This window comes from Passer domesticus, chromosome 2, assembly GCF_036417665.1.
Source record: "Passer domesticus isolate bPasDom1 chromosome 2, bPasDom1.hap1, whole genome shotgun sequence".
In the NCBI taxonomy this organism is placed as follows: domain Eukaryota; kingdom Metazoa; phylum Chordata; class Aves; order Passeriformes; family Passeridae; genus Passer; species Passer domesticus.
Window position 1 is genome coordinate 116,582,744 of NC_087475.1, and position 22,430 is coordinate 116,605,173.

The 22,430-nt window shown below is 36.9% G+C and overlaps 1 protein-coding gene across 1 annotated transcript in view; it reads right to left on the reverse strand.

The window, feature by feature from the left end:
* LOC135294941 (uncharacterized) overlaps positions 1-22,430 on the reverse strand; it is a 326,225-nt gene that overhangs the window by 180,374 nt on the left and 123,421 nt on the right. The gene's annotated exons all lie outside the window — the stretch shown is intronic.

Consider the following 22,430-nt stretch of genomic DNA (forward strand, 5'->3'; position numbering starts at 1 on the left):
AATAAATTACGAAGATGGATCAAAGTCCACAGAATAAGAAGCTATAAGTTATGTTCAAAATTATAAAGTGTAAGTCTTTCATAAGGGGCTGCAAAACACCTCTCTGAAATAAATATCTTATGTGATGTCAGAAGAAGAGCTACAAGGGGAATCAAAATTTTTGTTCCTAAAGCAAAACAAAACCAAATTCTCTGAGAGACAACAGAGCTCATGGAAGGAGAATAAAACACTAAAACAAAATTCCATGGTACTGAGACATTAAATGCTAAATGCTATTACAGTTTTTCTTCATTCCCTTGGACAGGGAATGAAGAAGGCAAGTGTAGTAGGAACAAACTGCCATGAAATATCCATGGCCTGCTGCCTTCCACACTAAAATAAAATTTAAGTAAAATCTTCTGTGCTTTGCCTAAGAATTCTATGGTTTGAACCATGTGTTAAAAGAAAGATGCAGTAAGGTTCTGCTCCCAACCACAGTCTGACTTCAAACTATCTTTTGACCCCGTCCCAAGTTGGTTGTTCTCTTGGAGAGGTGAGCCCTCAACATCAGATTCTCCAGGCTTCTTCTTCTCACCTGCACCTGAGGGACAGAGGCTGTGCTTTTTCCAACATGTGCAGAAAACAAAGATTGCAGGTCTGCCTAAAAATTTCATATAAAATGGGGAAAAATGGATATTCTGAAAAAATACATTTGGTGCAGTGCTGAACAGCCAGCACTGGCTGGACAGGCATTGTAGGACTCTTGGTCTTTTCCAAAAGTCAGTGTAAAAGAGCCTAGGAAGTGGCACCAGCAGAGCCTGTGCTTCTGAGGGACAAGACTTCACTGACAGAGGCGAGGGGGATGCTTGCATTCCATCATCTACTTTGCTTTCAACATAAACTTTTCCTTATCTAGATTCCTAAAAGGAAGATACTGTGATAGGATGGTGGTATGAACAAAGCGGACAAAGAGTATTCTGTTTGATTTTAAGGCACAGTCAGACTGTTGTCCAGCAAAAAATGTAGGAATATAGAGAAAAAATTTTCTATAAAGTTTTAAAAATTCTGCAGTCTGAAAGCCAAATTTAGCAGACTCAAATACTGAAAAGAGCATTTTGTTTGAATTAATAGTTACTCACCTTTTATTTTTGTAAACTGAAAATTCAACTCCTACTTTCTCTTCTTTATTTTTAGAACAAATACATATTTCTTTCACTGACCAAGACATAGATAGTCAAAGTACTAGTCTTGACCTTCAAAGAATCTGGAGATAATTTGAAAAGATGCAGGTAATTTTGATAATTTTTTCAAATATTAAAAGAAATTCTGAGTGCCAGTTTGCCCTGGGAAATGTCACTTCTCTCACATCATTAAGTCAGAAAAAGAAGTGCTGGGATTCTTTGCTGAAGGTATCTGACAAATGGAAAAAATAGTAAATAAATTATAGATTAATATAATTAGTCTATAATACATGTAACATAATTTCTAGACTATATAGTTGATTTTATACCAATGACAGTCAAAGGAAACAAAAAAAAAAATTGACTTCAGGACTGTGCCTGATGGGACTTTTTTTTTTTCCTTCTCACAAAGGACTTAGAACTAATGTACCTAACTGGGATAGGGTATTAACTATCTAAATATATCTATTATCTCTTTAGGCTTTGTATTTACTATGCTATACCTAATGGCTTAATGTTATCTTTACTATGGTTTAAAATTTAAAACAACAGCAAAGAAATAAATGAGTTTTTTTGCTGAACAGAAATTAAGTGGGAGATCCACAAAAGAAAAAGACTGGAAAACTCATTCTGTAAACCTGGGGTCCAGTTCCCTTTTGAAAACATCCTCAGAAATTGGCATTTGTTGCCACTCACTTTTATGACAGCAGATTATTGCAGAAAATAAAGTTTGGAATTAATTTGAAACGAATTTTTCACCAGCCACAGTTCTGGCATGGAGCATTTGTCACCCCAACAAATGTGTACTAGAATTAATCTTCATACTGTACAAGGCTTCCCCAGTAGCTTCACACCAGAGCAAATTGCAGAGAATTATCAGATTTATTATCTCTTTATTGATATTCCTGAGGCATTTGGATGGATTGATTCGGATGTGCTACTCCTTGGACATATTAGATAGATTACTTAACAAATTTCCGAGCAGCTGCCCGTGACCTGGTCAATATCTCCCAGGAAGTTCCTGCTCACAAACACCCATCACTTGCCAGGAGCACGTCTGTCCTCTGAGCTACAGCTGTCATCTTGTGATACACAAACCACAGTACAAACAGGGGCAGTTAAAGCACCCCCATCTTGCCTTTTGAATTTAGACTATATCTGAGGCTCAATAATAAGTCTCTTTGCATAAATGCTTTGAAAGGTCTCTATTATTCCACTGTTATCTAATCATCAAAAGGAAATGTTTCTCGGGACAAATAGTTCTTATATTACTACATTTTGCTTTTAAAATTCCAACTTCTGACAAGATGGATAGTCCTCTGCAGCATGTTTTAGTTGAACTGTGGAGGAGAGCAGATGGAAGGACACTTAGGAATTTTTTAAGGGTTTCTACATGATAGAATCTGGTGATGGAACTTCTGGCTTACCACAGCAGATTCACAGCCTGGCACAGTTGTTCCCTATCCATGTTAAATACATCCCATCTCCTGATGGGAGAAAACTGCCCTCCCTGCAGATCTCATCCTCCTGCCTGGTAATAATGGCTGTTCCTATTTTACCATTACTCGGGAGACTTTACAGAGACAAAGGCTGTTTTCTGACTAGGGCTGTGCATTTCTAAATCTGGAGTTTGACCCTCAACTCACCTCCCACTCATTCTGCAGGAGCGACCCAGTGCAAACGTCCTGAAATCTCAGGATGGCACAGCAGGCTGAGCCACCTCACCTGCCAGTTGGATTCCCAGGAGGCCAAGCAGGCTGGAGCTGGGATGTTGCTGTACATCCCACAGCCAGGGCTGGAAGAGCTTCTCTCAGCCCAGGGAAAAGGGCAAGGACTCCTCCTTCTCCCTTCTGTAATACTCCATCAGAACTAAAGGGTGGAGGGAGGAAGGAAGACAGGGAGATTGGAAGGAAGGGAGGGAGGGAAGAGAGTATGAAAATCCTCAGCATGTTTATCAGATCAGTTTTCAGCTGGGCAATAGGGAATACTGAGAATATGACTTAATCTTACCTCTCATATATTTAGCTCAGAACTGTTGGAGGGCACCTTTTCTCAGGAGATGATGCAGAGGGGCCAGATTTCAGCAGTGTTTCCTTACACCTTACCATTTCTACTTTACAAGTGATGCTAACCATGGAAGGGGAAGGGCAATGCTGTTGGCTCACTCCTCCAAATCCTTTTTTCTTATTTTAAATACAGAAATAGACTTTTTGACCAGTTGCTCAGACAGTATGATGGTTAAGACATTTCTTTCCTGTGCGTGAGGAGGTCAATACACACAAGCCCCTTTTCAAAGAAATGGACCTGATGCCCATGCTATGAACATTTCCACTCTAGTTTGCCTCTGTGGTTTGAATGTCTGGCTGAAACAAATCTCCTACATTTGTTTCATCTGAAATGAAACCAGTCCATGTGCTCCAAAATATACTATTTTTTTCTGCAAGCGTGTTTTACATGGATCCCTATAAACTCCTTCTGAAGTGAAGGAAGACTATGGATAAGCTAGAAGCCATAAGAGTCAATGACTTGAGAAAGGTGGCTGAATGATTGGTCATATGATAACAAAAGTGAAGGTAACAAATATACTCAGAAAATTTTATTCACTGAAAATAGTTTTCCCAGAAAATTTACACTGATTAACTCAGTATAATAAGACAAAATAAAAATAGTGACTATTAAATTAGTCTGAATATTTTCCAGAGTAATTCAAGATAACATTCAAAAAATAAATGTAGATATCTAGAGAGAGACAAAAACAGTAAATACTTTTAATGTTGGCAATATGAATAGAAACAAATATTTTTCAGTAAAGAGTCTTCACATCATAAATCTTTCCCAGTAAAAGTTTTCTTATCCAAATTATGGAACTAACAAAAAAGAAAATTGGATCCTTAACACACTGTTTTTTTCACAGAATTAGTTGGATCTTAAAGACAAGCAAGAAGAAAAATTAAACGGAATTTAGTCATTATGCAATATTCAAAAGTCCCTCTACAAAGTTTTCTAATTCAAAGTTTACCTGAGAATGTTTCATTTCTTGTTATCCAGATCTACGTATTTCTGAAGAACGAGAAATTTAGAATCCACAATTAACTGTTTTCAATGATAAAAGAACAACAGATGCAACTCATTCATGCTGGGATTATTAAGGAAGCCTGAGGTAATAAAATGTTTAAATTGCTTTTAAATTCAATGGCAGTGAGACTTCTAACTCCTTAAGGCTGTTGAAAATTATATTTTCCAATATCCTTGAACCAGATAAATTAAAATTTTGATAAACCTTCTGTGAACTAGTAAGTATTGATTATTTAATGGTTGATTAAACTTTCTTACTAACTGCCTCCAGAATTTCAAATTAAGAACATTACCACTCATATTTCTATTTTTCATAAATGTCAATTCTGTCTGAAATTATATGTTATTCAACATGAAAGATATCTTGAAAACAATCCTGCACAGAAGTAGGATATGGCATAAAAGCCCACTGAATGCTACCAACAATGAACCAGTAAAAGAAATATAGTTAAATAAGTAAAAATATGAGCATTTCTTAAGAACATGTTTTATAATGGGGAACTTCTTAATTTTCAGAATAAAAAACAGAATTGGTGATTCAGATCTAAATCCCTGCCCTGGTCATGCACAGCAGGTAGCATGAACAGGATGAGATTCTGGTCCACCAGCTATTCCATGATGGCTTCTCCTATTCCCAAATGGTCACCCTTTATCCATGTGCTACACTAAAAGTCATGAAAACCTTGCTTTTGTTGCAATGAAATGAAAAAAAAAAAAAAAACAACAAAAAAAAACAAAAACAAAAACACCACAAAAAACAAAACCCAACAAAATTAAACAGCATAAAACTATTTCTTAAAAATAAATTCTTGGCTTTCAGACAGCTCCAGTGAGCAGCTAAAGGGGTAATGCTTGAGAAAAGCACTCCCTGCACTGCCCCAGAGAACAAGTCCAGGGACAGCTCCTCTCCTGCCCAAGGCAGGGATGGCTCATCCTTGCCTTTTCCTTTATTACTGAGACAGCAAAAGGCATTTTTATCAATACTTCTGAGAAGCTTTTAGCCAGCTGTAAACAATTTTACAACCCATAGGACCTGAAGTTTCTGGCTGGGAAAGATTCGTGGTCATATGGGATTATGCAGGAAGAGGTTTGGTGTGCACAGACCTCACTGGAAAGTTACATGGGGTTCTTCAATTAATAATTTTGAGAAGTGGAAACACCTAGACTGTATAAAGCTTGGAGATTTCTCTGTATAAACATTGGAACTAGAAAAAGAGAAACTTTTGTTTGGTCTAATAATGAGCAAATGACAAATAGCAAATAAATTCTGGTATTTCAATGTAGCAATAAAGAACAGCACTACTGGTTTGCAGGCCAGGTCAATTGTATTCCTTTTAAAATATGGAGAAATGAGGGCACTGGAAATCTGCAACTGTCCATCACTAAAAGAGTAGGTATTAACTAAAGGCAAGATTGCTAATATATGTGTATCCTGCCTACAAATGCCTTCACTGCCTTTGCTTTTCTTGCAGGGCACACTGGTTTTGTCCTTCAAAAATCTCTCTTGCATGAGACCTGAAACTCTCATCAAACAAGATACAAGCAGAACAATGGAAAAGGTCTTAAGAGGCCACATACAATATATCCAAACATGAAATGCTCCAAGTTTGTAGAGCAAAGTAAACACTTTACAATATTTGTAATCAACATGGGGAGCCTTTTATTGCTTTGCAGAAATCTACGCCAAGAAAAAATTACAGCTCTTTTATTTTTTAATGACGCAGCATGCTGGTAATTTGGGTATAATGCCAAAAAGCTCCATAGTGTTATTCAAGAAAGAGTTGTCCAGAAACCCCTCAATGTCACAGATAAAATTGAATCTGAATGGCTAAACCAATTTAAAAACAAATCAATTCAAAACTAATTTTACCCACAACATGCAGTTTTTAACAAACATCTTTCATTGCAACAGAGCTACTTGTGACATCCTTAAGCCAAATACATTTATTCTGTTCCTGATGTTGCATGCAAAACAGGAACACCTTTCTGGTACTACTCAGGCCACAGAGACAACAAATGCCTGAATCCTTCATCTTTTGTTGTTCCATTCCCATCATTAAAACCAAAGTCCCCCTCACAGCTAGGCAAACACCTTGGGACTTCTCCTACTCTGGCTTCCTGCCTATGCATCAAAACCATCCACTCGCTCTCCTGGAGGTTTAAGGTGCTTCCAGAGTTCTTCCCTTGTGGCCTGAATAGGTCACCACTGGTTTGAAATCCTACCCAAGAGGAGAGTTTTCTCCTGCCTTTTGTACCCAAAAGCTGCAAGTATGGGATTGGTCCTCTTCAAGGAATTAGAGAAAGGCAGAAACCTCCCAGAGCCCATCATACACTGACTTGATTAAAGTACTGCCACCGTCCCCTCACACATCAAGAAAACAAACATGACTGCATAAAGCAAAGCAAAGTGGTGAGATGAAGATCTCTCCTGTATTTGTTTGGCTCTAACAACCAACCGTCAAAATAAGAACTTGCAATAGTAAGAGATGGAAGGGAGAAAGGGCTGAAAAATAGGGTGTGGGGGGGGGATATCTTCCCTAAAACTGTGTGAATTAACCACCTCAGTTCCATCTCTGAATCTGCACAGGAAACTATCTTGGAAAATACATGAAAAAATAAGGCAAATAAATTGTAATAAATTGGTTGACAAAGCAACTTTTTTTTTTTTACTTAATTCTTATGAATGCCTAAAAAGATAGTATGTTGTGTCTTTCAAAAAAGCCACCTAAGCTCAGACAGCAAATTACTTCCCACTCTATTATCCTTCCCATGGTTATGGTCTGGCCCTGCACATTAATGTGAAGCAATATGAAGTTTCCTGTTATACTTTTTATTGCTTTTGCATTCGGTCTGAAAATTCATCTAAGTACTGCATCACTCACACACTCATTTTTTTTGCATTGGAATAAGGAGAGCAAAAACATTAAAAAATTATGACTGAATAACTTCGAAAACTGAAACAACACAATCTTTTGTAATCTCTGCTCACCCTTTTATAGTTATACTTCTATTAGTTTTTATCAAAACAAATCCCTACTCAATTACAGTCCTTTCAAAGCAAGAAGAAAAAGGGCAACTGAACAAATGCTAAAACACTTTTGTTCAAGTTTAAGTTTCAAAAGGAAGCACAGAACCAGGCTGTTCTTTCCTTTATTCTGAAGCATCCAGAATTTGCTTCAAAATGTGCTTTCTGTTTTCTTATTAACCTTTAAAGCATCTTAAAATCACTTTGGATACTACTACTACTAATAATAATAATAATACCAAAAAACCCCACAACACCACAAGATAAGCTTAGCTCCATTTCAGGAATTCAGGAGAATTTGTTCTACTGTGCAGTGCATTCCTTCAGGGGTTTTACTTTTTGTCCTGTAAGGATTTTCTGTCCTTATAGTGAAGAAAAAAATATTACCATCTCAGAATTTACAAAATCATATCACTATTACAAACTCTTGAAGAATTGTTCAACAGCCAGAAAGTGTTAGACAAGGAACATATTTCCTGTTGCACAACAAAGAATTTAAAGTAACTTCTATTAATATTATACAGAATATTTTTGGATCCATTCCTACAAAACCCTTGTTTAAAAGCCCCATGGGACTGAAGACATTCAGAATATCAATGATTTTAATTTTACAATTACAAAGACATTTAATTTGATCTGAAAGTTCAAAATTAAATTTCTAAACTGGATTGAATAATATAGGGTTTCCTACTGAACAGAAATAAAGTCCTTCCAGTAAATAAAAATTGAGCTATAAAATATGCATATATTTAAATATCGATAAGAAAAAAAAGAAACAACAAAAAACCAATTAAATTTATTCTGTGTATTAAGCTGATTTTATTTTTTAACAATAAACAGAATAAAAGAGGTTGTTTTTTTAATGTGTTTCTATCATTTTCACAGAAGGAAGACACTGATGAAAGCCTTAAGTTTTTATTTCAGTTTATTCTGCCAATAGAACCCCTGTTTGTATAGAACTTCTTTTAAACAGATGCTTTATTCAGATGTTCTTGAAAATTCAAAAAGAAGACTTGAGGAAATTTAGACACACTATTATTGTTGTTAGAACAATTCTTTGTATATAGTACATCCCACTAATTAAAACTAATTTAAATAGTTCATAAACCATTTCACATCCATCTCTTAAATTTTATGAGAGCATTGTGGATCTAAATACACTTTAGATTCATTCACCTCTGTCAACAAATAATGAAATTTTAAGGATTGTAAACAGTGATAAATTTAAATTTAAAGGCCTCCATTAATCTTGATAAAGAATATCAGTGCATAACTTAGTTTATATATAATTAAATAGATTCAAAATGCAAATGGTTTATAACTTAGGCACCAGACAGCCTTTAATAGTAGCATTGAACAAATTCCTGGAACTGCACCTACACCAATGCTGAAGCACCTGAGCCTTAACTTTACTTCCATGTCTCAGTGGAACTACTCCAGGAGTGAAGTTACTCCCTATGTTAGCATCTGCTAAATGAGATCCATAATTACAGCTGGCAGTTGGAAAACTGAAGCAAAAAATGAATTAGCATTTCAAATATTTCAGTATATATACTATTCCCATGTCACCAATTACAGTCCCATCTGTACAAAACTGTATCAAAAATACTCATACTTTAATATCCTTCCCTTTCATGTCTAAATACTTCACTTGCATTGGAAAATAAATTTTAAATTTGTTTTTTTACCACCAACCACCCTACAGAATGGTCAGCATTGCTATCACCAGCAACAATGCATTACACTTGTACAAATGGCTTCCAAATATTGGAGTGAATTTATTTCCACAGCAGTGTGGTTTTTATTATTTCTGAGTCGTTGGCCATCTCAACCATTACAAAACCCTTTATACATAGGGAATGGTATCAGATAGAAGTAAGCAAGAAGGTTAGTTATCTTAAAAGATGAGGTTTTTTCTGTCAATTTGGGCATTATGCTTTTTTTCCCCTCCTTCTTTCTACTTTACTGCTTCTGCAGAAAAAACAATTCACTACAGTATTTATAAAACTCAAAACAATAAAATCCACAAATAATGCATGTGGTGTTAGAAAAGAAAGTTGGAGCAGTCTAAGTTTCTTTTTTTTCTTCTTTTTTTTTTTTTTAAGAAGAAAACTTATCTTGAGGGAAAAAGCAGTCTAAAAGTATGTGGCATTTAATATTTTACAGAATATACTTTGTTTCTGAAGAATAAATCTCTCTCTACTAAAAGATTTCTATCTTGCCAAAGAGCCTGAGAAAATGATAGTACAATCCAAGGTAGCCTAGGTAATAATTTTATTCAATGCATGGAAAAAATTATAATACTATATTTATATTTATTTTTTAGCTTCCAGGCACACACTCTAGTATTATCAGAAATACAAAAAGACTTAGTATGAGAGAAATTTTGCAAATTATTATAGAACATGCTCTATCTTTGGTAAAGAGAAAACTCTGAACTGAGAAAGAAAATACAACAACAACAAAATTTTAACCTGTTTTAAGAAAATCCTGAGATCATTTAATTCACTGGTTCCCTATACCACTTTAAGAAAAGAGTATTAAACTTTCTCGACTGAGTGACAAATGAAAAATAGAATGCAAGCCCTGTAATCAGAATTGAAATAGACGTATGAGAATAAAGAATCATAGAGCATCTTAACCTAAGAACTATTCTGTCAAATTAGAATTAAAATAATTTAATTTCATTAAAACCTACACCTTTGGTAAGTTTTGTACAAAGGTAAATAATTTACAAACACACTTAAGAGTTGCTCTTCTAAAACTGGCAGTTCTGTGAAGTTTCAGAGAAGTTTGAGAAAAAATATTATTGTCATTAATAAAGAAACAAAACAATCTCTTTCCCAATACAAAGCTTTAGTTTGCATTATTAATTTAAATTGTAAAGATGTAAATGAAACAGAAAGGTTTAAAGTCCACAAGTGCTTGCTCCCAGGAGTCGCACTTTGAATATATTTTCCCAGACAAATAGGACTATATAAAAGTACAGTCATCCCCCCTACCCCCAATATCTATGAAATATATTAAACCAGCAGGCAAGCTCTGTCTGGGTATGACACCTCTGTTACAATGCAGTACTTTTACTTTTCAGCATTGTAGTTAAAGGCTTATGTCACTGTAAAACTCTTTTCTAAATTGCTGTGGAAAAGTGTTTTAAAGTATTCCTCAAATCCTCTGAAGTATAAAAAAACCCCAAATAGTGATTGCAGGCACTACTTTGAATTATGTTGTCCAGTACCAGAAATCTGTGCAATAAAATCAACTTACAGTGCTTATTATGAGACAGAGCATTTGCCACATGAATAAATTTAATCACAAGTAGTGTCTTCACAAGTTGGTGTGGGGGGTTATATTATAAAACTTTAAATTCTTATGATGATAGATTTTGTAGTTAACTGATAATCCAGTTGTTGGGGATAAATACTCATAAAAGTGTTTGCACATGTCAAATACCACCTAAAACTCATATTGTATTAGGGATATATGTGTATGAAACCACTGGATAATCAGCATCCAAGTACATCTGAAAGATCTTTTTTCAGTGTATCAAATAGTTAAGGGGAACAGGCAAAAGTGCTGGAAGGGGTTACATGGATTGTAATGTTTCCTCCTTTTCATTCATGGATGAAAATGTAGTTTTAAGACATGCAGCTCATCAAATAGAGCATTAAGAAAAAAAAAAAAAAAAAAAAGTACAAAAATAAACCAAGACAGGGAAAACAGTAAAATGAAATAGCTTATTCACTCGATGACACATAGGATTCTGAAGAAGGAATTTTAGCAACGTGGTATTCCTTTAACAGAGACAGGCACTGCATCAGAATTGACACAAAGTGAAGACAGGCAAGATGACCATTTATCTCCACACAGGATAAACAAAAAATCAAACAAAACCAAGCCCCCAAACCATTATCATGTGGAACAGAAAAGGCCTTCTTGAAACGCAAAGTCAACAGAGGGACAAGCAGGTGTTTGCATTCTCTGCACTTTAACTCATGGGCTTCATTATGTGCTTCACAGAAAGGAAAACAGTTTCATTTGCAGACCTTGCAGGGAAACAAAGAATTTCAACAAGGAGTCCCGATAAACATCTTACGCTGTTAAACATCTTCACCGGGAGAGAGAGAGAGAGATCTCCCCCGCTGCAAGCAACCGTGGACATCTTTTGTTGCCTGATAAATATTTGCTTTTGTCTTTTGTGATAAGGTCTGCTGCCTTCGCCTGGCGCACAAAAAGGGCCCGCTTGTTTCTGCACAGAAAACCTTTAATTAAGATCATTTCCGATTTTCGAGCCGCCCGTGCGCTGAGGAAAAGGACGAGGGAAAGGGGAGAAAACCCGACCCGCGCTGGCTGGGCGGAGGGGCCGGGAGCTCTGCCCGAGTCCGGCCGGGGGACGAGGGCCGGGAAAGGCAGGGAAAGGACGGGAAAGGCCGGGAAAGGCTGGGAAAAGCCGGGAAAAGGCCTGCCCGCTGTGTTCCGCTCCGTCCCACCGCGCCAGCAGCACCGCCCTGCCCGGGAGCGCAGGGGCGGCACCGCCTGCATCCCACCTTGGGTACCACCGAACACGGGCCGGGCCGGCCGAGAGCTGATGCTTCAGCATGCTGAAGGAGCGGGGGAAGAAACACTGCTTTGGTTTTTGGGGCTTTTTTTAGTGGGCCTTTTTTTTTCTTTTTTTTTTCTTTTTTTTTTTCTTTTTTTTTCTTTTTTTTTTTTCTTTTTATTTTTTTTTTTTTTTGGTGTGTGCGTTGTTCTTTTTATTGGTTGGGGTTTTTTTGGTTTTGGGTTTTTGTTTCTTTTTTTGTTTGTTTGTGTTTTAGTATTTTTGTGGGTTTTTGTATTTTGGGGTTTTTTCCCCATGGGATTAGATGTGGCTGCTCTTTCCAGAATTTTTTTTTAAAATCCTTTAAAGAGTAATGAAAATTTGGGGTTTGCCTCTTTGTCACAACTCGAGGCTCACTAAAATATCAAGACCCTCTTACCAATGTGAAGAAAAAGAGAAGCTTTAATAAATTATTTCAAATATTCTGCCTTAAACAAAACAAAACAAAAAAAGAGAAATGCACACTACAGACTCTGCAGTGTTAGTTCTCTGAGGACTTCACCTCAGTTTTAAGCACTGAGGTTGGAATACACAAATAGTTTTCCCAACGTTGTAGTAGTTTGAAATACTGAAAAGAAAATCTAGGAGACAAAATCATTATAAACTGTTTATGCATACACAAGGAATACACGACTACCAAAGATCTTAGTCCTTATGTGTATGCTCATTTACTGGAATTAATCCTCTTTACCATGTTGACTGCCTGCAAGACCCAGTCCTGGAATATTCTTGTGTGCCAGGTGCTAGGAACAATATTATTATATGAGGTTCCATTCCAAGTCTAAGGCACTCAGCAGTTATCTCCCTGCATACCTCAGGACAACACTCCCACTCATAACCAGAGACTTATTACTTAAGTCTGTATGAAATATCGTTAAGAAATATTGAAAAAGAAAAACAAACTGGTCTAAAATAGGAAAATAGGGAGAATTTGAATGCAAAATTTAAAGCTACATTATATGAGTAAGAAAAAATACAGCAAAGATATTCCACCAGGAAATATGAACAAAGTTGCAAGAAAGAATCATTCTTGCAATCAAAATATAAACCACAGAGATTAATTATACTCATGTGGACAGGACATAGTTGTGAGAGATCATCCTTTGGTTAAATATTTGGAGCACAAAGTGGCTTTTTTTTTTCCTTCAAAACTTAGCACGATAAACTACATTTCTATAATATTTGTACCATGTTTCAGAGGGCACAATTTTTTTTTTCTCCAACACAATCAAAATTTTTATTTCATGAATGAATTTGTATGACACTAAAGACAACACCATAAACAGAATAAAAAAAATTGTTAATGCAAATAAATCAAAGTCATTCTATCCTTCTCTGGCCATCTGTCTCCCCATGAATACAAATGCAGAAAATAGAATTTGCTAAAAGCAGCTATTTTAAGTCTATCACATTATTGTTCTAAGTAAAAAAAACACAAGAGCAGAAAGTGCTAACAGTATCATTTTACCTGTCTTTTAAGCAAAAGTGTAAAAACACAACACACAAGAAAGCCTGCAAGCTGACAAAGATTCTGGATTAGCAACAGCAATTGACCCAGTGAAAATTAATCAGACTCACTTTTTTTTTTTTAATGAGACAGATTACTTCCCTACATATTGACACATTATGTAGGGAATTATGATTACAGATCAACTTGATATTACAGTGCATACCATTCACTTCTCTGCTCTTAGCAGGTTTTCTCATCAAAGCATTCATTCAAGAATGAACAAGAAGCATTTTTATGATGCCATAAATGATGTGCTAATAGTTTTGAACTGAGATAGGTAAATTCACCTGCTTTGCACAGACTCCTTTCATAATCTCACTGTGAGCTGTCAGGAAAAAGCCCCATGTTTTTTTAGCCTCTTTAACATCCTAAAACTCCAGTGTGAAACTAAAGTGATCTTCTTAACAGCACCACAGATTTGACAAGATTGTTTCAAGGTAACCATACATATATCACTTGGGTAAGATCAGTGCCTAAAAGACAATACTTTAAAAGTAACCTAATCAAAATCTTTGGTATGCCTGTTTTGTGTATCTGTGACCAGTGGAATACAATGAGGGATACATTTAGATTTTTTTAGGGGAGGAATTCTATAATAAATGATAATGAAAGCACCACAAACAGAATAACAACTCTTCACAGTTTGTCTGAATTTGATGAAAAAGAAAGCCATAAACAAGACCAAAGAGTGTAATGGAATTAATCCCAGATTATCTTAATTGATCATTTTCATAAATACAGTGAAACCACATTCACCTAAGAGAATTCAAGAGGATAATGAATAAGCAGGAATTACCCAACTTCAACGTCAGCATTGGGCTGACAATAGCAAACTACCATGCAGAATACTGGACACAAACTGAATTAAGATAAAGATTAAAAGCTTCTGTCACTTACAGAAGGACCAACAAGAGACCTACCTGTGTATCAGCTTTTGTTTATGTAGGCAGACAGATGAAGACAGGTGTAAACTTGAGACTACTTTGGTATGCCAGGGATATGCTCCTTAGCATATCCTTTATACTCTAAAAGAGTGAGATAAAGCCTTTTCCAAAGGCAATCTGGGTTATTTTTCTGCCTACGAAGCCTGGGGCCAAAAGAAAGACATTTTTGTTTATCAAACAAAATGTGGTAGGACTATTTGTAAGTGGCTCAAACATATTCATGATATACTGAAGTGCACTTAGTACCTACTTCAATATCTGGCCATTGTTTAAATAACACATGACTAAAATCGTTAATTGTTAATAATCAGAGAAAGCTGGAAACTTTACTTAAGGAGCTGTGGATCATAGGTCAGCCTTGTCTTTATCAACTCAGTAGGACAAAGAAGGAAACAAAGGCAATTAGCTAACAAACAACATTCTACCTATTGCCCACTGGTAGTTCAAGCATGTTCTATACAGAACGTGAAAAGATGTCCATTTTCCTGGAAAAAAAAATTGTTTCTACATCAAAGTCACTAATATCATATTTGTAATGTTGCATATTTATATTGTGGAGGGGCTTGGGATGCTTAGTTTTAACATAAATCATCTTTGACATCATATATTTTCAACCATTCAAGTTTATATTTTAAGTCTGGAGCAGGGAAGTCTTAGATTCAGTGGAGGGGGATCAGGTTAGGGAACTTTTAACAGAACTAAAGTAGATATAAACAAATCCCTGAGAGCTGATGGGATCTACTCATGAGTGCTGAGGGAGTGGGCTGATGCCCCTGCAAGGCCACTCTCAGTAATCTCTGAAAGGTGGTTGTGACTTGACAGGTTCCAGAGGACTGGAAAAAAACAAATATCAGCCCCATCTTTCAATAGGGTCAGAGAAAGGATTCAGGGACCTCCTGCTCAACCTCACCTCAGGCCCTGGGACAAATCCACCAGAAAAACATTCTAGATGTATTGCAGACAAGGAAATTATGGATGTAATAAGCATAGGAAAAAGGGAAATCATGCTGGAGCAACCTGAGAGCTGTCTATGATGAAATGAGCTGTGAATGTTCATCATGATTTTCCATGGACTCTCATAACATCCCCATCAAGAAAAGAATGAAATACAGACTAGGTAAGGGGACAGTGAGGGGGACTGAAAGCTGGCTGAACTTCCAAGCTCCAAGGGTTGTGATCAGCACAAAGTCCATCTGGAGGACAGTCCCCAGTGGTCTACCCCTGGAATTAGTCTCAAGGACAATAATTTTTAATTCTCTTCTTCCATGACACAGGTGATGAGACAGAACACAGACCCAGGGAGTTTGCTGATGATGCAAAACTGGCAGAAGAGGCCGATATGCCAAAGAGTTGTGCTCCTCAGAGGGAAGCAGAAAAATGGGTCAACAGGAAGCTCATGAAGTTCAACAACGGAAAGCACAAAGTCCAGAACCTGGGGAGAAATAACCGCAGACAGCACTACACACTGAGGGCTGACCAGTTTGTAGGGAGCTCTGCAAGAAAGAACCTTGTGACCTGATTGGCACCGAATTGATCACGAGTCAGCAATGCATCCTTGCCACATCCTGAGATCCTGGGTTGTACTAGGATAAGCATTGCTACCAGAACTGTTTCTATTATATTATATTCTATTATATAGGCTGGAGGAAAAAGAAAATAAATCAAAACCAATTTGAAGTTAGATAAGTGTATACATATCCACTATATATAAGAGAAAGCTATAAAGTGAAGACAGATGTGCATCATCCATTAAAAAAAAAAAAAAAAGAAAGAAAAGAAAAGGAGAGGCTGAGGGAGCTGGGCCTCTTCAGCCCACAGGACAGAAGGCTCAGGGGAGAACATATTGCTGTCTACTTCCTGACCAGAGGATACAGACAAGACAGGGCCAGACCCTTCCTGCAGCTTCACATTGAAACTACAACAGTCATAAATCAGAACATGGGAAGTTCTGATTATATATAAAAACTTTTTTTTTGGTTTTTTGTTTGTTTTTTTACCATGAGAGTGGTCAAACACTGATGCAGGGTCCAGACAGGCTGTGGAATCTCCTCATGGAAGAATTCAGTGCAGAAATTCAAGACACAACTGAACACAGCTCTGAGAAACCAGATCTAATTAGATATGCGGAGGTCCCTTCCAGTCTCTTTTTTACTGTAGTGCTGTGATCACAGTGACTGCAGAAAAACTAAGTTTGTATTTCTTAGGCAACTCTCCAAAGAATAAGTTCATGGAGTACGGGAGCTTGTAGCTGCTATGCTCTTGATGAAATTTAAAAGAATAAAAGAATGAATGTCACAAAAGACAACAAACTTCTCTTTCAAACTGATTGCTCTGCAAAACTATCAGCAAGAAGTTAGCTTAGTTACCAAAGACTGTTTTGGAAGATTTCCATAACTGACACTTTACATTTGTTTTATTAAGTACATAACAAGCTACACAAATACAACAGCAAGATTTTAACTTTGGAAGTCACATGTCATTTATACCTTTCACTGTTACTCTGTCAACACAGTGGGGTTTTTTTCCTCACAGACACACATAACCAAATGCTATCTAACTCCTGGTGAAGGTTTTTGGATGTACTACAAAATATGTTAGTATTATTAAGAGAACTTTCAAGAACAAACAAAGCAAACCAAACTAAACCAAACAAGCAAGAAGTTATTAATGCAAGAGAAGAATCCTGAAAATATTTATCAAACATGTGTTGGGTGGTGGCTGGGGGAGAGGCAGAACTGAAGCTGGTTGTTGCAATATCCTTCTAACATTTTTTGAGTAATTACAGCAACCCCCACAAGTACAACCCTGTGCTGGACACCTCACTGATGGCAGAACCCCAGGGGTGAGGGGATGTGCTTTGCAGATATCTGAAATCAGTTCAGCTGCCTGGACATGGCTCTGTCCATAAGTAAATGTCCATGCAAGCAGAGCCTTCCTCACTTCAGCCTTGGGACAATCACAGAATCACACAAACAATTGGGTTGGAAAAACCTCTGAGAACATAGAGTCCAACCTGTGACCAAACACCACCAGGCCAACCAGACCATGCCCCTCAGTGCCATATCCAATCTTTCCTTAGATACTTCCAGGGACAGTGACTCCACCACCTCCCTGGGAAGTCCATTCCAGTGTCTAATCACCCTTTCTCTGAAGAAAATATCCTTAATGTCCAACCCTGAACGTCCCCAGGCACAGCTTAAGACTCTGTCCTGTCTTTATGTCAATATAAAGAGATCTGCCCTTCTCCCACAGGAATGCCAGGAAGCCTGCTGAGCACCACGGTGGATAAGAAACTGGCAGTGGAGCTTCCTTTGCATTTCAGCCAATTCCACAGTACAGCCATGCTCTGCAACTGCAGGAGTTAGAGCTCAAATCAGCATCCACCTCTGGCATGTTCTGCTGGGACCTCCTCCCCTCAGACCACACCTGGGATCACTGCCACCATAAACACCTCAGCTGATTCCACTTAGGTCCAGGCTTTCTCCCACTGGGACTGATAACAGAGCAGTCAGTGATGAGAACAAACCTCTGTGAGTGCTAGGTTATCTATTCACAGGGGAAAATATTAGAGCAAACAGGTCTGAAATAGATTCACATGCTTCCCTGTTTTTCCTTGAACTTCACCATTCCTTGAATCCTCTTCAAGACCACTTGTCTGTTCCAGGTACTTCCCCTAGATAAATGTTGGCATTGAACAATCCCCCATACAAAAGGGGTTTTTAACTGTTTATTGAGCCTTCATACTCTAGATGCCAGATGGATAGAAAGATTGTTCACCTTTACATTGGATTCTAGGTGCTATATGAAATTAGGTTACTTTGGTTTTCTCAAAAAAAATAAAGGATCAAACTCACATTAAAAAATTTAAGAAATAAACCAGCTGTATAATGAAACCATTTCGGTAGAAATGATGCTAAAAGGAAATTAAACTACAGACATCCAAAGGAGTTTTCAGAGTACACTCTTCCTGGCATAAATGGAAACAGCACTTCTTGGCACTGTGCTTAATGACATACAAATTTATTGGAAAAGATTTTGCTGCCCTGAAGACTTCATATATTTTTTAGCTATCTGAGAAACCACTAAATCAGTGGTTTTAATTCACTGGCTAGTGTTTAGAGAGTTCCTATGAGCTATAGGAGTTAACTTTCTTCAGGGCATGAGTTTTAGGTTACATTTTTTGTTTGAGAGAAATAAATTCCAAATGTCATCCATGTGCTTTCCTCTGCCTAGCAATCCCTTGCAGGCATCATCCTGCACATCTTTTACTAGGGAGTTAAGATGGGCATCTTCATTCTTTCCTTTTGCGCTTTTCTTCCAAAAGATTAATTTCCAGCCTTTCTTGTTTGTTTTATACTGGGCTTGTATTCCCAGGCTACTTCTTTAGGAAATTGCATGTTTCAGGCTATCTTTAATATCTAAGAAACCTCTCTGAAAGGGCCAGCTTGTCCTGAAACAAGATTCAAGATAAATTGTGTAGCCAGAGGCTTCATATACAAGCACTGAAAGGAGAAGGTCAGATATTTTATTCTTAAAAATCAACTGAAAGCACCGACCCTCTGTGGATGTTTAATAATATTTTTACGACACTTGCATGAAGTTTTCTCTTTAAAGCCTTTTCACCATCAGCTTCTAAATGGACCCTTACTTGTGCTCTTAATTTATGCAGTAAGTGATGTGAATAAATCAGTTGTAATCACTTAGGCAACTCCTTATCTCTGTTATTCTTTCTCTTCTATCTTTTGCTCATCCTTTCACTCAGACATAAGTTAAAGAAACAGTTGAAGGTTTTGAACCTTTCTTCCTAAGTTTTGCTCTGACTGGTGGGCTGGTTACACTGGAGAGATCAGAGAGCCAGAGTCAGAGTTCACCATGGTATGCCCAGGCCATAAAAAGGAATATGAAAAATGCCAGCATCTCTGAAGTATTCAGAAACCCACTGAAACCTAAAAGAGACCAACTCAGGCCCTCTGAGACCTACTGAAATGTGAAATTAAAAGTCTAGAGCACTTTTATGAAGTACCACAGCAGACCCCCTTGGAAATCCATGGACTCTTTTTCCTTCAGTAAAGTTGAAATGGATCTAAAACAATGAGGAATGATCTCTACTCTTCATGGATATTATTGCTTGCCAGTTGTTCAAGCTTCAGTGTATTGAAGCTCTGCTATTTTATACCAATGCTGTAATTATCACCACACTGAACTGAAAACATACGCTCAGTGAGTGCTATAAATAACTATAATTAATTGTGTGCTATAAATAATTGCAATTAGTTCTAAAGAAAAAAGTTTGATTTTTAGATCAGAGTAACTTTAATAAATACAAATTTCTCTTTCTAAGGACAGCCTTCATTTTACATACTCTTTTACTTGTCAGCTCCTTAAACAGAACTGCAGTTCTGGGGCTGCTTTCCATGTATAATTATGTCTCAAATCATACCAACCCAATTAACCTCCTTCTGTGTCTAGTTTGCACTCGAGCCAAACCCAGAAGGACAGTCACTGAGAGCCCAGGAAAGGTGCAGTCAACCTGCTTTTGGTTAGGACTTCTATGCCAAAATTCAAATCTGCCCCAAGCAGGTCCTGGTTGAAGCAGCAAATATTCTGCTCAGTCCTAAATTGCTTTTTTAATGTGGAAAGAACACAAACTCTTCAGCTGAAGAGGCCTAGAGCTCTCTGCTTCAGTTTTTACATGCTCAGTTATTCTGAACGCTTGATACCTGGGCAGATCTGAGAAATTTCTGTAGGGCACCTTCCCTTCTGCCCTGTTGCATTAAAAGAAAGGTAGAATATAATTTTTGGAACAGGCTGCCAGAATATTAGCAGAAAAATGGGTTTCCTCTAAATTTCTGAATCCTTCTGGTGGACAGGAAAACAAAGGAGCAAAGATGGACCATTTTAACTTTTAAAAAAATCCCAGTTTTCCAGAAATAGATTGAAAGTAAGATTTTAGGATGGAAAAGGCTAGATGCCATTCAGAGACAGCACTTGCCAGCCTGAAAGCAAAGTCATTGCAAACCTGGACAGGACAAAACAAAAGCCCTAAGGAAGCATGTACAGAATGTTTTAAAACATTAAATGTATAAAAAGTAGAAGTGTATACAACAGAAAGTCCATATACAAAGTGCAAGAACAGCAGTGAGTTCAGTGAGAGCTGATAAGTCTCCACATCTCCTTTGGCAGCAAGCTCATAGAGGCATGGAAGTGCTAAAACTGTGCTTTACTCTATATAATTTTTTAAAATTTGTTCTTTGGAGTATATGTTGACTTAAAGTGCAAGAGTTCCAAGCAAAGAAACTAGAACTGCATTCCCTCTGCCCAAGTCACCAGCTTCACACTAATTGAGTAATAATCACACACTAATTAATGCAGCTACCCCTTACCATTCAAGCTGTAGACTTTATGCTTAAATGGGGATTTGTTTTTCCAGGTATGCAATGTAAAATCCCTAAAGACCTAGAAAAGGAAAGCAATAAAAGGCAGTTAGAAAAGCACATGGGTTTTTTTGCTAAGTTTGACTGCAGATCTGTTAATTTTGTGCGATTTCTGGTTTGAGATCTAGCTGAACACATTGGTGGGAGGCTATTTAAACGGGGCTGGAATTGACACCTTCTGAATTTTCAACACTATTGCACTCATAATGCACTGGTATTGCATGCCAAATGTTGTGTCCACAGTAAACTACAAGTGCTTGGGCTGAGCTCACCCTGACAATGTTTAGGAATGAGGCATTCCCAAGATGCTTCATTGTCCCCCTTTTTGGGAAGGCACTGATAGTACTCCTTTGCATTTATCCACTTCTTCTGGCATACATAGTTCTAAGGATACTAATGAACAATAAATTTGAATGTTAAACTATTCCATATCTACTCAGTTAAAGCACTCTTCATATTTCTTTTTGTAAACTTACATATTAAAGGAAGTGAGACGTGCTACACCAAAGAGCAGTTTTGACTGTTGCTTTTTTCCTGACCTTTCTCCTCAGTGCAAAAAAAAATTGTTTTAAAAGTCCATGTTGTTTAAGGTGTCATCTGGTTTAATATTAAAAAATTCCCTAATTTACACTGAGCAGAACAATACTTCCATTATCACTTAAATAATCATTAAGATTGTCCTTACTGCAGATTCTGAATACAAAATTTCTTCAGTTACAAGACAAATGCATTGGCCTACAATCTTTTTATAACATATCAGAACGTGTCTTTTATCCACAAAACAGTCTAAGCTAATGAATGTCACAGAATACAGAGGGATCAAACGCCAAAAGAAGCTACAATATAATTGTTTTCCCTTATACACCTTTGAAATCTAAACTCGGTTTTGGGACATGCTTAGCAGGAAGGCTGGAACTCAAGGCATCCAAAATGCTAAAGAGAAAGAAAAGTCAAAAGTAAGAAAAATATTCATCGTTTGCATGGAAATCATTGTACAAACCCAGTGTTTCTGTTTGTTTTTATTTTTAAACTGGGGGTATATTTCAAGTAATCTATAAGAGATTTTAAACGGTAATTGAGACTCTTAATACTGTATAATTAAAGCAATAACTATAAGAGTTAATATTTCAAAATATTCTCTTTCTCAAATCAGCATTTTACTTGTGATGTTCAGCAGATGTTATCCCCCACTAAATAGCAAGGTATGTACAACCAATAACTGCAAATAAATTGAAGGAGATCAAATAAATAATAGGAGATTAATAAATATCAATAAATAAATATTGTCAAATAAATTGAAGGAGAATTAATCAAAAATAACTATAGCTTCTATTATAGTTTTAATTCTTCTTATGTAGCTATAATACTTATAGATAATGATTAGCTACAAGGACAAAGAATGTACACACACCAACACACACCCCTCCCAGTGCCAGAATCCATAAGGAATTATCACAGAATGATCCCAACCCAGGTCCTTGTGGAGTGCTAACACTACTTATAGTGGAGTCTGAGGAGAGGAAATATCAGCAAAGATCAACCACGTAAATCTTTTTGCAAGCACTGGCACTGACACAGCTAATTAATATGGTTTGTGTAAGAAACAGGCAAGTCCATAAACACAGTAGAAAGGCCAGTAATTCAGCAGTTAATTCGCATAACAAAAGCAAGTCCATAAAGTT